The sequence below is a fragment of the Prunus avium genome, chromosome 4, assembly GCF_965620075.1.
Source record: "Prunus avium chromosome 4, drPruAviu1.hap1.1, whole genome shotgun sequence".
In the NCBI taxonomy this organism is placed as follows: domain Eukaryota; kingdom Viridiplantae; phylum Streptophyta; class Magnoliopsida; order Rosales; family Rosaceae; genus Prunus; species Prunus avium.
The window spans coordinates 13,384,419-13,403,236 of NC_142287.1; the positions used below are offsets into that span (position 1 = coordinate 13,384,419).

General features: G+C 37.3%; 1 pseudogene; it reads left to right on the top strand.

The window, feature by feature from the left end:
• Positions 1-16,054: 16,054 nt before the first annotated feature.
• Positions 16,055-17,893, top strand: LOC148294842 (uncharacterized; annotated as a pseudogene).
• The last annotated feature ends 925 nt before the right edge of the window (positions 17,894-18,818 follow it).

Consider the following 18,818-nt stretch of genomic DNA (forward strand, 5'->3'; position numbering starts at 1 on the left):
ATTTTTTCCTTATATTGCTCTCATTTTATAATACGTGTTAATGCGTGTTTTTTTTTCTTTTACTTTCTGTGAGAGGGTAAATGCGTGTATTTAGGGGTGGACTCGATTCGGGAATCGAGATTTTTTCAGCCAATCGCAAACCGACAGTCCACCAGCTGTATTGCCATATTTGGGATCGGTTCTGGCCCGTGGATCGGTCGGACCGATGAAGCGGTCTTTGTCAAAAAAAACAACAGCCATTGAATTATGTCGTTTTGGGCAAAAAACTGTATAATAAATAAATAAATAAATAATTGGTAAGCAAAAGTTTACGGGGAGAGGAGGCTACCCCATTCCAGGATCATGGTATACCAAGGCCTCTTTGATGACTTACAAAGGGGGTTTTAGTTCCTTTTTTGATTTTTACATATTACCCACCAAGAGGAATTGTCGGTAGTGGGACTCAAACCTAAACTTAAATAGCAAAGAGAATGATCCTTACCAACTCAATCAACCCTCATTGGCTAAAAACTATAAATTTTGGGTTTTTTTTATTTGGGTCGTTTTGGGCCAAACATTATAATTCTATTCCAAAGTTTTTCCAGATCTATTTTTAAACCTTTTGAACCAAAGCATTAAACTTCAAAGAACGAAATAACTTCATAGGGATTCAATTTGAACTTTGCACATGAAACAAAAATCCTGTTTATAAAAAATTGCATTAGTGCCTCAAATATTGGCATTCAAATTCCATTCATTTGACCAAGCATATAAGCAAAAGCAAGCGTATAAGTTAACCAACCAAGAATAGAAAAATAAAGTTACAACCCAAAAGCAAATAAAGTTACAAGTTACAATCCAAAACCAAATTCAAACCCAAGCAAAAAACGTTGCAATCCAAAAGCAAGCAAAAAGTTACAACCCAAAAAAAAAAAAAAATGCAGATTTAATAAAGTTACAACCCAAAACATAGAAAAATAAAGTGGTGGTGGAGAGTGGATTTAAAGGATCTGGTTGTAATTATGCTTGAGGTAAAGAGAGGTCTTGAAAATTAAGGCCATCTACATATAAAACAACACAAATTTAGTATTTATAAAGAACATTATAATGAGCATAAAGAGAAACGATTTATAATAAAAATAACATTATAAGAAGCATAAAGAACATTCAAATAAACTAAAATTTCCCGGTTTCAATCTCTTCAAGTTCCTTATACAATTCAAGATCTTCAGTTTCAGTATAAAAACTAACGGACTATGATCTGAATTTTCAATAGGCAACACTTCAACACTAGCATGGGGATAGATATGTAAGAAAGCTAGATTATAAAAATCCCTATCAAGTTTTGCCCAAATTCGAGACCCGTATGTCTAGTTATTATGCCAAGTGAAAAAAGAATATGAGGAGGTATTTCTTTCAAAGCATTCATATTAACAAAGTTTCGAAGCCATTCAATAGTATTATGAAGATGGGAAGAAACACCCAACCTCTCATTGCATCTATATAGTTCTTACATAGATATGTTGTGAGTAACCTGACTTGTTTCTACAAAGCATAATATATCAAAATTATACATTACATGTAGCCTTTTGACATAATTAAAAAACATAGGCCTATTACAACTTCTACAATATCAAACTAGAAATTTCATCATTCATTAATTGAAAAGGGAATGTAGCCTAAACCCTAAAATGGCAAAACTATTGACAGTTACTTAAAGTGTGAGGCAATGTAGCCTGGCACCAAGATGTTTCTTCATCTCTTAGCTTTTGAATACTTCTTTTTTGTCACCAGATCTATATATCTATGTATCTATCTCTCTCATCATATGCAAGGTTTTAAAGAGAATTTAATATTCTATTTTCATTCATTGTTAAAAATTATTTAATAGATCGTGTGAGACATGTGACTTCTCCACTTTCAGCCCCCCTCAAGCTGAAGTTGACTCACCAAACAGAGATTTTAGAAGTAAGAAACTAACAATGAGTTGTGGATAAGGCTTTAGTAAAAATGTTAGCAAGTTAGTATGAAGAAGGAAACAAGCTGAAGGTTCAGCTAGCTAAATTGAACAAGCTCCCTGATAAAATGATAATCAACCTCTATGTGCTTTGTACGAGCTTGAAACACTTGGTTAGAGGCTAAGGCCATAACGGTCTAATTGTCACACCATAATACTAGGGAAACACCAAGAAAGAAGCCAATATCTTTAAACAATTTTGAAATGTAAAGAAGTTCTGCAGCAGCCATTGGAAAGCCACGATACTTTTCCTCAGTGCTACTACAAGAAACTGTAGGTTGCTTTTTGGCATACCAACAAATCAAATTGGAACCGAAGAAATACAATATCCACTGGTTGAACGTCAATCAATGGGGCAACCAGCCAAGTTAGCATATGTGTAAGCATGAAGAGTCGTGTGGCCAAGTTGAAACCAAAGACCATGATTGAGAGTACCTTTGAGCTACCTAAGGATGCGTTTAACAACTCCTAAATGAGATTCTCTTAGCTAATGAATGTGATGACACACATAATTAACTGCAAAAGCCAAATCAGGCTTGGTCCAAGTTGCAAATCACCAACTGTGGAACGATAGAAAGAAGGATATGATAAGAGAACTATTATTATCCAACTTGTAAAAGCCAAGAGGTATTGCATAGGTCTTGGCATCCAAGAGGTATCCAACTTATCAGTATGCTTAAGCATATCATAAGCATATTTCATTTGAGAAAGAAAGAGACCAGAGGCAAATCAAGTAACTTGAAGACCAAGAAAATAATATAGAGGACCCAAGTCTTTCACAGGAAATTGAGCACTTAACTGTGTGATAACTTGTTGACAAGCAGTAAGAGAAGAACCAGCGACCAAGATGTCGTCAACATAAACAAGAACAAAAACTGAAGAAGAACCATGCTTGATAAACAGAGAAGTATCAACCTAAGAAGACTGAAAACCCAAAGCAAGAAAAGCTTGAAAAATCTCATCATACTAGAGCCTTGGGGCTTGTTTCAAGCCATATAGAGACCTATTTAGTTTGCACACATAGTTAGGCCTAAGAGGGTCCTTAAAGCGAGGTGGTTGTTCTATAAACACCTCATCCTTAAGACAACCATGTAAAAATGCATTGCTAACATCTAACTGATTTAAAAACCAGCCAAACTAAGTAGCAAGAGATAACAATAATCGAATGGTGATAGGCTTAGCCATAGGGCTAAATGTTGCATGATAATCTAAGCCTTCTTGTTGATAATATCCTTTGGCAACCAAACGAGCCTTGAAATGATCAACACTCCCATCAGATATACTTAATATGATAAACCCACTTGCAGCCAACGAGATTGTGAGGAAGAAGAAGGAAGTAAAGTCTACATGTTTGTCTGTTTTAATGCATCAAACTCAGATTACATGGAAGTTTGCCAAGCTGGAAACTTGGCAGCTTGCTTGTGGGTTGTAGGAGTGGAAGGTAAGGTATAAATAGAATCAAGGGTGGAGGAAATGGGATGGTTTGTAAAAAAAGAGCTTTAGGTTTGGTGATGTTAGCCTTAGCTCTAGTAACTATGGGATGTGTGTTAAGAGAAGTAGTAGAAATTGTGGGCAAAATAAGGGCAGGATCTAACAGAGGAACTGTGGAAGTAGTAGAGAAAAAGACTACAACAGGTGGATAAGAAGGAACTTTCATGCAAGTCTCATCTTAGGTCCCAATCTTTATAGGTTTATGAAAGTTTGCACCATTGACACTAATATCATATATTAAAGAGAAGGTAGAAAGTGGACATACCCTTGGAGCGAATCTTGAAACTAAGGATGGTGTTCAAGTAGAGGGAATGGTCCCTTAGATGTTGATTCTCCACATTATTCTCCAAATAGGCACAATGAGGTTATGCCTTCCTAAAGAATTTTCACCAAGGATGGAGGAGAATAGGAACCTTTAGAAGAAGATGGGTGCTAGCCTCCTCTTCCTCTAGGTAGCCGACCAAGGGAGTCTTGAGAGAGAGGTTTGACGTTTCCTCTCTTCCAAAATGACTAACTTGAAAAATCCTAAGGAGGTGTGATATTATAGCTATGAACATATAGACACATATTGTCACACATGTGCCCCTAAAATACCCATGTGCCACACCCTCCCTATCCTTGGCCTTTTTGGGCTACTTTGGTCTACCACATTAATCTCATAATGTGTCACACCCTACCTAAGTCTATAAGTTCCAAAATATTTAAGTCATGTAGGACCAAAACTAAAGTTTCATAACCTTAATTAAATCATTAAACTAATCTAATTAGTTTAATTGGTTTTATGACTTAACAAATTAAATCATTGACTTGTCTAACAAGCATTGGTCCTAGTCAACCTTATGTTGACTGTGTAAAGTCTCGGGTCAACGGTTTAACCTTGACTTTGACTTTGACTTTTGACTTTGACCTTGACTTTGAATTTGACTTTGACTTTGACTTTGACCAAGCCACAAAATCAGTTATTCTCTTTTCAATTCTCGATCCATATATTTTTGGTGTGCAATTTTATTGGTTCTAATTAGCAAGATCGTGGGTAAAAATGAGTTCTTTATCTAAATCGAATGCGAATTGTATCCCTCTATACAATTCTCCCTATTGGCGAAGCCTAATTATAATTAGTCCTTATAGGGCTTCCACAAATCATGAGTGACACCTAGCAGTATGTCATGGCTATTTAAGCTGAATAGAATTCATTTTAAAGAACCTAGTCAATTTGTGATTACAATGAAATTTGATGATACTCTAACACAATACTCTATGTCGTGTTGTTGGGATATGGTTAACTCGTGTCAAATTCCTAACATGACATCTCTAGGTTATATGATTGTTGCTAAATTCAGGTTTACCAAATTAATCAAATTTTAATGCTCTCAAGTATACAAATCAAAAGATAGTATAGCTAAGTAAGCACAAATATCATCCCACAAGGATTGATTTAATTCTTAATATTCCTACCAATTAAACTGAAACAAATTTTATATTGAGAAACTTTAATGGATGAAATTGATTTGAATTTGTAATTGTTGAGGCCCAAAAAAGTCACGAGAAGCCCAAATACATTTAAAACCCAATATAACATATAATGCTAGTCATGCGTTAATCCAAGCTGTATTTTGGGAATTAATTCATTAAATAAATAATAGTGTCCATGCCATGCGAAGCTAATAATACATTTTTCATATGTCAATCACCTATCAAGCTCACATGAATCCAAGTCATGTGTTTACGGAGCTTGCATGAGGGATTGTGGTGTGGAAGGTTACAGAGGTCCACAAGGCTCACGGAAGCTCTTGGATAATGGAGACTTTGGGCTAGCTACTTGGGGGCACCAAAGTCCAAGCCCATTACTTAGAGTTCTCCAATGTGGGCAAGCAAATGAGATATTTTCCAAGCATTTCCTTTTATCCATAGGAAATAGTCATTTTCCAAATGCCTAGCTTTACCCGTTGGAAATAAGTCTTTTCCAGCACTCCCTATTACCCATTGGAAACAAGCCAATTCCGACACTTCCTTTTACCCATTGGAAATAGTCATTTTCCAATGCTTAGCTTTACTCATTGGAAATAAGAACGTCCCAATGCTTCCTTTTACCCATAGGAAATAGACTAGCTCCAACACTTCCTTTTACCTATTGGAAACCAAAAAGAGCCTTCCCCTTCTATAAATTGGGAGGTATTGCCCAATGAAAATCAACATCTCTTGGTTACTGTAAGCCTCCTAGCAACCATGAGAACTCACCTTTCTTTGGCTGCTGCAAGCATCCCAGCAACCATCAACCCCCTTCTTCAACCATCGGCCCTTCTTTTAGTTGTTGGAGCAGCACAACAACTTCTTGCTTTGGCTGCTGCAAGCATCCCAGCAACCATCAACCCCCTTCTTCAATTATCACACCTACTTCCTAGTTGTTGCAAGCACCCCAGCCATAACCTCCTCTCCTTGAAATCCATCATCTTCTCTATAAAGCCTCACCAAGCATAACTCCAAGCTTTTCCTTCCTTCCAAGCTATAAACACCATAGCCTTCAAACCTCAAGCTTTTCCTCCCATCCTCCTTCTCTTGAAACTCTTAAATCCATAAAGCCTCACCAAGCATAAATCCGAGCTTTTCCTTCCTTTCAAGCTATAAACACCATAGCTTTTAAATCTCAAGTTTTTCCTCCCATCCTCCTCTTGAAACTCTTAAATCCCCATAGCCATAGCCACAAACAACAAATTATCAACACCCAAACTCAAGCATATCCAACACCAAGCCAATCACATGCATTCTCATTTGCTAAACTTGTGGATCTTTAGCTCCCACACTCCAAGCTCTCATGCCAAGCTCATATAATCTCAGATCTACATCAGCAAGTCATCTTCAACTCTTCGTCAAGCTGTCGGAAACATCAGCACCAAACACTCAGCCGCTGGAAGAAGAACAGAGTACTCCCTTGGGACTTGCTTCTCCCTCGGGATACTTTGGGCCTAGTCCTCGCTAACTCAGAAAAAGGGGCAACAAAGGCTTAATCAACAAGCCCGGACGAGCCTTCTGAAGGAAAAAGACCCCAACATAAATGGCGACTCTGCTGGGGACTAGGCCATTAGTCTTGTAGTGGCTCCTGAAAAATCACAAGCTTTATTCATGCAACTGCACCTCAACAAAATTTAAAGATAAGAACATTCTCTTCAATTTTGCTTCGTTCAGTTGTTCTTTAAAAAAAAAAAAAAAAAAAAAAAGATGCAAAAGCATTTCTAATACTTTCTCTTATGTTGTAGATATACCTTCTCAAACAAAACATCTTGCGAAAGGCTTGTGGGGGCTTAGGCAAATCCATCACAGCAAACTACACATGCAAACTCCAAATGACTTGGGGGTTTCATGCCAAGCAAAAGAGAGAGACTCGAATCCAGAAACTGCTGTAAATTTCAGTTTTCCTTTGTTACTTATCTGGAGGAAAACAAGTTGTACGTATCTCTTCTAGCAACTCGCTTCGCCTATTCCTTCTCATCTTCAGTCTGCTTCTTCCAGAGATCTTCTTTGAAGCAAGCTGCTGAAAAAAAAATATATACAAGCTAGCCTCTACTCTGTTTCTCGACCTCGAGTAAGCCAAAGAGAACATAACCCAACTATGCAACCAATTGCTGACCCCAACAAGCTGACTTGGGGGTTTTATGCCAAGCAAATTCAAAGAAGGACACCATGCCATCCAAATAAGCAAACTCATCCACCTTTTTTGCCATACAGTATAAATCATCTCTTTGATTACATCAAGCCTATACAATCTTGCGTTATGGTGACAAACAATTTTCTATTTCTCCTTTTTTTAAAATAAGCTAAGTACTGCCAACTCAACAAGCCATCTACCTTTGAGTTTCCACCAGACCTCTGCAACATGCCAAGCAAATCAATCAAGCCAAATTTACATGAAGAGAATTAAAAACTTGAGTAGAAGAAGGTTGAGCTCAACATCTATTCACAGGCTGGGGGCTTCAACCAACATGCAAGCCTCTGACCACCGTTGTCAACTATTGAGGCTAGCTCTGCCGTTCACCTCTCCACCATGAAACATCATCAGCAAATCTGGCCATCGCCATAAATCACCTTCGTAGCAGGCCTCACCTCTCTAGAGTTATGCAAACACAATGAGAAAGGGTGGAGGAACACTTGCTCAATGCTCTGAGCCTCATCTCTGCGAATGGCTTCAGCAAGATAAGATTTTTATCATCTTGCCTCGTTGATCTCAATATAGCATATATATTTATTTACTATTTTAATATATTCATAAAAAATTTATGTTTCATTGAATTGTCTTAAGCATAGACAATTAAGCACATGTGTTTGGTCTGCCCAAGTAAAAAAGATTGATTGATTAGTTACTATTATTATACTCTGATGCAGTATATGGTGCACAACTTGCACCATTTTCTTATTATATATTGATCCACTTCCATTATTTTACTTACCACTTGCATTAGTATATTGTATCATTATTTTGTTTAGTGCTTGAGTCAAATAGTCACACCACATTTTCGACTAACACATGCTATTCTATCAGCCTACTTATGGCTATGCATTATATTATTTAGGTGGAGCATACTATTATCTGCTCCATAAAGTTACTTTTGTGGATCATGCTGTGTAGAAGTTACACATTGCCAAAAACACATTATCACTTGTTTTGGTTATTACTTTAACCAAATCTTAATCATATATATCTTTTTCAAAAGAAAAAAAAAACTTCATCTTTGCAATTCAAGCTTAATTCGTTTGCACTGTTAATCTGGATTAATATATCATTCAAACGGATTGATCTATCCTTCAAGTGGAGTAATCCATATTTAATATGCATTAATCCACCTTTCAATTTTGCATCTCCAGCAAAAATTCTCAGGGCCTTATTCCATGCACTATTCACTTATCTTATACTTCTTATCATTTCGTGTTGATCCACCTTTGTGTTGATCAATCCATGTTACACATTGCAATGTAGATGCCAACTATGCATGCTCAGTACTAAAACAATACCTGCTTGGCATGCTTATGTTAATTATGTTAGTCATTTGCAAGCTACAATGCTTATATTATTTTTGTAATCATCGTATGCTTTGGTCATGCAGCATTATATCAGTCAAGTGCAAAGGACCCAAGCCTCCAAACAGCAAACAATCTGTGCTCTTTACAAGGCTAGGCCTCACATCCACATGAAACAAGACTCGTGCCTTAGTCCTATGTCTACACAAGCAAGCTTCAACCAACATAAAGAAAAAAAAATTAAATAAATTCTCCAACGAGGCAATGCACCCAGCTCCTAATATCTCTTAGAGCAGCTTTTCCATGTTCCCTCAAGATTCCTTCAATACACTCTATATCAATACAATTGTATGTGGGTCAACCCACATATGCAAGCACAACATACCATGCAAAACTGTCAAACCAATATGCCATTACAATAGCAAGGGGCCTCCTGTTTCAGTTGTCTCCTACTTGGATAACGAATCTGATCTGTTGGACAAGATATTCATATCCTCCAGCATGTGTGAAGACATAGAGGCTATTTCTTTTATGCTCTCATGTACTGGATTTAGAGGAGGTGGTCTCAAGAGAAATTGTGCCAAGAAGAAACAATCCATCTCTAAGACCATGCAACTCAAGCATTTCACTTGATACAATCATTTCAGGCAAACCAAACCAGATATCACAATATCAAGCTTTTCAAGCAATACAACCATCATAAAAAAAGACAATGTTAGAACTTGGTAGTTCTAGCTACTGGAAGCACACAGAAGAAGCCATGTTATCACCGTATCATGCCAAATTGTCACTATTGCAACAAAGGGATATCCTAAGTTCATCACGCCATGCAATGACCCAAAAAAATACTAAGAAGGCCACGCTGCAAGAGTTTTTGCAGCTCATGCCAATCAAATCTTTTTCTTATGATTATGATGCACTTGGGGGCTGAGAAGGGAATGCATTGCAATCACCACCAGCAACAATTCCAAAACCCCAAATGAGCTTAAAAATCCATTGTTACCACAGCCACTATTCCAAGACCAAAAATCTCCTTGAAATTCCAATTATGTCACTATGGCCTCCAAGTTTGCCACCACTTGCAAGAAGTCAAGTTGTTGTAACCCAACACATTCGCTGTAGTGACCACATGCAAAGCTCAAGCTTCAATAGCCAAGCCCAAGCTTTTGGTTCCTAAAACATGCTTACAACAGCTGCAACAAACAATACCTAAGTCGCCATAAGTGGTATACTCCAGTGCCTCAAGCACTTTCTAAGCCTTGAAAACTCTAATGACCAAGGTTAGAGTCAAACCAAAAGGTCATTGGGATGTCTCAATTGCCACAATTCCATAATCAAGCATCATCAAGCCTTAAGCCTTATTCAAAAAAACCAAGCACTATGCTTTACTCAAGAAGGAAAACATCTCAGTTCATGGCAAATAGAAGGAAAATACTATGAAGGTATTGCTATGTTACTACCTGAAGAACCTAAATGTTGTCAAGATGAAATTTCTTTTACCAAGCAATCAAAATTTTTGAAGTGATGTCAAGCTATCAAGAAAAAGAGTAAAGTCACTATACAACGCAACAACCAAAATATGCTTGCGGTAACCAAGATTCAAGCCAAGCAAAACATGGAAGGTAATGATGCACTGTATGAGATGATCCTGGAAGATAACACAACCTTATAATCATGCTGCCGGAAGAGTGAACCATCATGCCACCAAATTTGAAATAGGAGCCCCATATTTGAGTACTGGAAGGCAGTGCAGTGGACTCCAAAACTAAGATCTAGTCCAAGCGACTTAAGGCCTCCATATTGCAATGCTTATTTGCCAACACCTATACCGCTTTCAAGCTACCGCAAACACTGTCATGCCCAAAGCTTTAAGCATCTTCCTCTATATTTTTCATCTTTTAATCTACCAAAGCCCTCATGCCCTAAATCTTGATTAGATTATCTACATCATGATAGCAAGCCTAAGCTATATCATTCCAAGCCAAGTTACATCCTTCCAGCACATGCCCAATTTCAAACATCTTGCCAGTTTCAAATCCTCCAGAAGCCTTCATATCACAAGTCAAGCAACCAACACTCCCCGTCATACTGCCAAATGCCTAGCAAATTAGTAAGAAGATGACACTTCTCATGCTTTGGAGCCTCTCAATCAAGTCTGAAAAAGATACATTAGCCAAGAATCAGCCCCCAGAAAGGGATGCTTATTTTATGAAGATGAATGCTTTATCAACCAAGCATTTGACAAATTCACATGGCATAAAACCAATCCACAGGCTAAGAAATTTCATTTCATTCAAGCATTCCAAACAATTAAAGCATTTCAAGCAATTAAAGCATTTCAAGCAAATTGAAGAACTCATGCTCTCACAATAATATTACTCAAGATCATGCTCTAGCAATGCCCAGATCATCACTCAATGTCAAGAGAAAGGACATGCTAAATTCTCAAACAAAAGCAACATGCCAAGCAAAACTTATACATAAGTTTTCCAACTATTCTAGTTGGAACATCCCACCTTCGGAAAATCACTAGAAATCAAGCTTACAACCAACAAATCCCAAACTCTCCAGATTAGAAGTAGACATACCAAGCTTCATTTTCCCAAAATTTCGTCGCATTTAGAGCTAGGGAAGCATGTCAAACAGATTCCCAAAACATGCCATGCAGCAGAAACTGCACAATTCCAGCAGTTTAGCCCTTTGAAATTGCACCAAAATTCATTTTTCCTTCAAATAGCACAAGACCAATTCTAACACAACCATTGAGAAGTCTGTTTTCATATCAGATTCCAAGAGAAACATTTCAAAAGTTCAAAGAACAACTCACAAGCTCTGTGAGATATTTTCACAAACACTTGGCATGCATTACCCAAGTAAGCTTGTATGAGTCTTGCTTATCACCAAGCTAGATTCCTAAATCGAAAGCTCAACCTCAAAATTCAGTACCTAACTCATCATTTTTGAGAAGTGCGATGGAATTCAAGCTTCAAGCATAGAAAACAAGCATGCAACAAAGGCATCAACATCAATTCATGAACATGCTTCAAAAAAATGAAGGTAGAGAACACTACAATGGTGGGATGATCCTCAATTTTGGATAGGTTATCAACAACATAATTTCGAGCAAATTTTGTGAAGCAAGCGTAATCATTCAAGCATCAGAAATTAAAAACACAGGTGGAAGCAGAATCTGCAGAAACTCACCAGCCATGGATGAACACAGAAGTTGCAAACCAACTTTGAGGCATCAGAAAAAATTCAAAAAATTATACAAATTTTACAGGCTATAGTACTCGTGCAGATGAACAACTTTTATCAAGGAAGTTTTCTGATTCGAGCTTCTGAAATATGACTTATGTACTGATGCACAGTACTCACTGGTTTGAATCTTGAAGAGAGAAGAAAGAGTTGAAGGAGAAGAGGAAAAATGAGGGGCACGGGTGCTGAGATAAAGAAGAAGGAAAAAAAAAACACACGTGGGATCACCCCATGCCAAAAAAAAAAAAAGAGACAACATGCCAAGCGATATTGCCAAACTAACATGCCATCACCTCTTACTGAAAAATGAAGGGGTTACTGGCTTTCCCAAGGCAGACCAACACAACTCACATCTAGAGAGCAAGCATTATCTCTCATCCTGAAGCCCTGCAATTTCGTGCCCTATTCCTCCATCTCCTCCCATTTTATCTTCTGGCAAGCTTTTCCAGAGTCTGACATAGCTTCTGTCAAGCTGTTGGAAAATTACTCAACACACCCATTATCCTTCCCCTCTCTCTCTCTCTCTCTCTCTCTCTCTCTCTCTCTCTCTCTCTCTTCAATGAATCATCTTAAAATTCCTTCTCCCCTTACTTTAAACCCCTGGTTCTCATAGGAAATCACAGCCCTCTCTCTCTCTTTAATGCTAAACTCATGACTACTTTGCTTCCATGCCAAGCTAAGTATCTATCTGTAAGCAACTGTTGGTTTTGCTGGTCAAGGTAACCAAGGTGCTTCCTAAGGCTCAGCTACCCTTTCGAAGCATTCTTGGGGTCTGATCTTGAACTCAGACACAAGGGGCAATTCCACACATTTGGCTCTTTACAACAGCCCAGGCTCGTTAGTTGTTGCTGGAACGAAAAATCACTACCGAAAAAAGAAGTATTTGGGGCGTCCTTTTAGCGGCAGAAAATATGATACGCCCCTATTGATTGTTAATTAGGGGCAGAAAACCGATTGGCCCCTATTAATGATATTTGGGGCGGATAAACATTCCCCTATTAAATAGGCGGGTAAGGAGGGAAATTATGCACCAAAATTTTTGGCAAGCGTAACCTAAAATAAAGATAGGCGTAAAACAAGCGCCCCTAAAATTTATATCATATTTATTAATTTTTCTTTCCGCCCCTACTATTAATAATTTTTTATTTTCTTATTTTACATAAGCTTTTAATCCCTCAAAACCAAAGAATTATATCTCCTCCTTTCTTATAGCATCAACCGTCTCTACTTTTCATCAAAATATCTTATTATTTCACTCCACACCTACTTCTCCTTAGCACCCTTCCAATTGTTGGAATTCTTCATCCCTCTTCGTTTTGTTCATCAAGTGGGTAAGTGTTGTGAATTTATTGCAAGCGCACAATTTGCACAAGTAATACAGTGATAAGTGAAGTGTCGTTCCCACGAAGAGTGATTTAATTTACTAAGTACCGATTGTGATTAACCCAAGACTTTATTTGACAATTGAAAGATGAGATTTGGTTGATTAATTAACTAAAACAATGAATAAAAGCAAGCATAGAAAAATAAAGTAGTAAGATTCAAGTTATGAGAGCACTAGAGCTTCCGATTTCACCATAGCCAATTCTACCCAATTCCCTTAGCATGTTAACCCTAATTATTCTCCATGTTGACAGTCGATTTTCCCTACTTTATTCGATACTCCATCCCTGGTTATATCAAAAGTATTCTTATTACCAACCCATTCTATCCTTAGTGATGGAATTAAGATAATAAGAACCCATTAAACTCCTTGGAAAATCTGCAAAACAACCACCTAAGTCATGACAAACATCCCTGTCGAATCATGTAACTCATGGCATCTATTACAAGAAGCAACCCTAAATTGGATATCCCTATCGTCAATTTAGCATCAAAACAATTAAATGTTGGCCAAACATTCAAAAGCATTAAGCATGGTAATAGATACTCAACATGGAAAAATACTTGGAATTAACATTGACTAAAGTAATTGAGTATTCATGGCTAGGCTACATCGTAGCCCTAGCAGAAGAAATTAGTTCATGACAACTTTGATAAAAACCATGATAAACAATGTCATAAGAAAGAAAAAACCAATTGAAGATTTAATCTCCGCACAATAGCAACTATAGCTCCAGGTCTTGTTCTTCTTCTCTCTAAAACTCTCTCTCGTGCCTTTGTAGTCTATCGTCTCCCAATAATCATCCCCCAGCCTTAGGTTAAGGCTAAGTATTTATAGGTCAAAGGAATTCTCCAAAGAGAAAGAAAAATATAATAATTAATTAGGAATTAGATGAATAATAGGAAAGCCAAAAAGCAAAACCCAACCAGAGGGGGAAAAGCAGAATAGAGTACGGCTGAGGCAGACTTGGGAATTATCCAAGTCAAAATAGGAAGTTGCTTTGTGGAGAGATGGGTGCAACTGAGACTTTGAAAATAAGGATTTTCCGAGTCAAAATAGGGAAACTCATATTGGGCTTTTTGGGGCAGAGAATATGGGGAAAAGCTGCGGTTGTAATTGGAGAAAAGTTCTTCCAACTTGAAGAAGGAAACCAACCTTGTGACACCTCAACACATGACGACAACTCCTCCAATTTCAGCAAATGATTGATGGCAGCTTCCTCCCAAAAGTGAACAACAAATGCAAAGCCGTGAAATGCTTTCAAAAGTTTCCAGCGACACTTGTTTAGGCCAGGCTTGTGTGCTTCAACAAAGTAATCAAGGGATTCTTCTTCAAAGCCTGTTGCAATACGAAGGTACTGACCCTTTTTCTCAATAATTGTTCACAAGATGCACAACCTTGCTAAACCTCAGCAAATGCAGATGGGTTTTGACACCAAAGCTCGACAGATGCACAAGGCATAACCTAGCACCTCCATCAGCTTCATACATTTCAGCTCCAAAAAATGTTGGTAAGTTTCTCCAACTCTATCTTTCTGGCACTGGTCACTGAGACCAGTTGTGGGTATAAATTGACACTTGCACAGATGCACTCTAGGTATAAATTGACACTTGCACAGATGCACTCCAGGTATTTGATAAAATGACAGAATGAGTTGCTGAGATTTTGTTGAGTTGATAATTCTATCCATTTTGGTCCCTTAGGCTTCAAAAATCATAGTTTTAGCTCCAGAACCTTGCTAGGAACAAAGGCCTACAAAATCTTCACTAAACACATTAAATTAACCAATTTCACATGAAAACAATGCAAAATATTAATCTATCAGTAAGTAATTTTTCGTTTTTTACACATCTCTCTTATTGTCTATACTATCAATTTTGGTTAAAGTTGGGTTTCACTTTTATTTGCAGGGGTTGTCTGATATTGGCTGTTGAAGGTGGGAGTTCTACGTTTTTTAATTGACTCTTCTTGCCTTTTTTAGGTCATATTTCTATTCTTTGTATTGTTTGTTTTGGCTTTATTTGCAGGGGCTGTGTGGTATTGGCTTTTAAGGGTTGGGGTCATAGTTTAGGCTTATTGGCTTTGAAAAGCCAACCTCTGTGTGGTATTGGCTTGTGGGGCACTTTAAGGTATGAAAATTTATCTTTGTGCTTCTCTTATTTATATACAGGCTATTGAAATTACATACTCTCTGTGTTTTTGGTACTTGGAATTATGTTTTTGTGCTCCTTGATTCTACATTCTCATTGATATATATTATTGTAGGTCATATATATAAATATATGATATATGAATGAGGGATTCTCATCTTTTATATGATTAGACTTTAGGTAGTAAAGGATGAAAAATTAGTAAACTTCTTATAGGTAGAAACCCTCAACTCGATAGTTAATAGTTTCAAATGAACAATGAATGCTCTGTCCTAGAAAGTGAAGCAAATCATAATTCTGAGATTCATTAATGTAATAAAGATTACACTTCAGCTTATATAAACTGAGATCATTACATTAAGAATATAAGCTGGGATAACTTGACATCAGAAGCTAATGTAGAAACTCTATAAAAAAAGCACCCAATAAGAAGATGCACCCAATTAGCTTTTAAAAATTTATAATTTATGTGTAGTCTCTTTTTTACTGTGAATATAGCAACTGATGCTTTATGGAATTATCTTTAAATATATAGTTAGATATAACTGCTATATTTAATCGTACATAAGTTAGAGATTGTTACATTTAATTGCTACATGTGGGATATGGAAACATCAACCTGATAGGGATTGAAAGATGGTTGGTGTTAGGGATTGTTACATTTAATTTTATCTATTATATTTGATGGATTGTCTGTGTAATAGGTAAGGTATGGATTAAAGTTGGGTACACTTGCATCGTTCCACACAAGAATACAAAGATAAGATGGAATTATTTTTGAATGGAGCCTTGTCCAAGTCTGCTCGTAAAGATAAGATCATATGCCCTTGTAAGAAATGTTGCAACCGTTATTATGAAGATAAGATTATCGTTGGAGGGCATCTTCTTTGGCATGGAATGGATCCCCTTTTTATGACGGCTTGCTGGACGCATCATGGGGAATCTTATATCGATTCCACTGATGCAAGGCAAATAGGTCCAGTTGATGAAAGAGGGTCAATGGATCTGATTGATAGTGAGGGCGAGGCAGGTCATATGTATGACTTCCTAAATGACACATTTGTACAACCATTGATCAGAGAGAATGTGGGTTCATCAAGGCATAAACTTGTTTTTGAGGGTCGAACCCTCGAGGCTGAACGATTTTATAAGTTGCTTGAGGATGCTGATAAGGAGTTGTACCCTGGATGTAAGAAGTACAAAAAATTGGAAGCTGTTGTGAAGTTGTACCAAATCAAGTGTTTAGGAAATGTGACTAATATGGCTTTCTCGATGTTTTTAGAGGCATTTAATGATATGTTGCCTGATGGAGCGTGTTTGCCAAAATCCTCTTATCAAGCCAAAAAGATTATTGATGATTTGGGCCTCAAGTACGAGAAGATCGATGCTTGCCCTAATGACTGTATGTTATTTTGGAAAGATACATCGAGCTTGAATGTGTGCTCTCGTTGTGGTGCTTCAAGATATGTAGTTAATAAAGATGGGGATAGTTTTGGTAAGCAAGTGTCAGCTAAGATTCTTCGGTATTTTCCACTAATACCAAGATTGCAAAGGTTATATATGTCAAGGTATACTGCAGAATATATGAGATGGCATGCAATTGAATGTCCGAAAGATGGATTCATGAGACACCCATCAGATTCCCCAGCTTGGAAGCATTTAGATGCTTTATACCCTGATTTTGAGTCGGAAATTTGTAACATACGTTTAGGACTTGCGAGTGATGGGTTTAATCCTTTTGGGAACATGAGCAGTTCCCATAGTACTTGGCCTGTAGTAATTTCTGTCTATAATTTGCCTCCGTGGATGTGCATGAAGCAACCTAATTTGTTTATGTCGTTGTTGATTCCAGGCCCTCGTGGGCCCGGAAATGATATTGATGTGTATTTGAGGCCCTTGGTTGATTAGTTAATTGAGTTGTGGGAGGTGGGTGTCAGAACGTATGATGTGTTTTCCAATCAAACGTTCAACATGAAGGCTGCCTTGTTATGTACTATTAATGACTTTCCTGCGTATGCCAACCTTTCAGGATGGAGTACGAAAGGGAAGCTTGCATGTCCGCATTGTAATCACAAAACATGTTCAAAGCGCTTATCGAATAGTAATAAGCATTGCTATTTGGGTCATCGACGATTTTTACCTATTAGGCATAGATTTCGAACTAATGCAACGTTATTTGATGGCAAACGTGAGAGAGATCCAGCACCAATTTCATTAACTGGAATTGAGTGTTTAAGACAATTGTCTAATTTGTCTTTTACCTTTGGAAAAACACCAATTGTGGAACCTGTTATTGGACAGAAAAGGCAAAGGCAAAGAAGAAGTAATGATGCTACAAGAGAGCCAAGAATTGGTGTTAAAACTCCATGGAAGAAGAAAAGCATATTTTTCAATTTACCTTATTGGCAACATCTTTTGATACACCATAATCTAGATGTAATGCATATTGAGAAGAACGTATCTGAAAAGATTTTGGTGGGGACCTCAACAAAAATGAAGGATGGCATTGAAGCTCGTGTAGAGCTTGAACAAATGAAAATAAGGAAAGCTATCCTGTTCGTGAAGGAGTTAGGACTTATTTACCTCCTTCAATTTTCTTCTTGACCAATGAAGAAAAAATGTTATTTTGTAAAGTATTGTCGAAGGTGCGTGTTCCTGATGGTTATTCGACAAATCTTGCCCAATGTGTGAATGTAAATGAGAAGAAGATACATGGTTTGAAGAGTCACGACCATCATGTTTTAATGCAGCAATTTCTTCCGCTTGCAATTCGACGAGTTTTGCCTAAACCAATCACCCTTGTATTGCTTGAGTTGAGTGCTATCTTTAGACTTTTATGTCGTAAAAAAGAATCTGAAACATCGTTCAAGCAGCTGAAAATCTAGGGTTGTATTGGCCCTATGTCAAATGGAGAAAATGTTGCCTCCTTCATTCTTCGATGTAATGGTCCACTTACCCATTCATTTAGCTGATGAGGCTGCAATTGCAGGACCAGTTCAATATCGATGGATGTATCTTATTGAGAGGTACTAAAATTATTCCTTATTAAGTTCTTATATATGTTTCTCTGTTTTAAATGCTTCATTAATCCAAACTATTACTTTTATCAAGGTATTTACAAACATTGAAAAGATATGTTCGAAATAAAGTTGTCCAGAAGGTAGCATTGCCGTAGGATATCTCGCAGATGAGGCTTGTCATTTTGCTCAATGTATCTAAATGATGTTGAGACTCGTCGTACTCGACGTGGTCGTAATGCCGACGTTTCTTCAACTTGTGATGTCCTTGGAGGCCTTCCAATATTTTCACACTCAGGTCATTCTTTGGGCAAATGCAGAAAGAAAGATCTTCAAAAAAGTGTTTGGGAACAATGTCACACATATGTGTTGTTCAATTGCAGTGAAGTCTTTCCATTTCTTGAGTAAGATCCTTTCAATCATGGTCAATCCTATTTTTTAGTATTCCTTCATTCAATAATTGATAATTAAATTATCATGTTTTGTCATTCTGTACTTTGATAGAAAAAGGT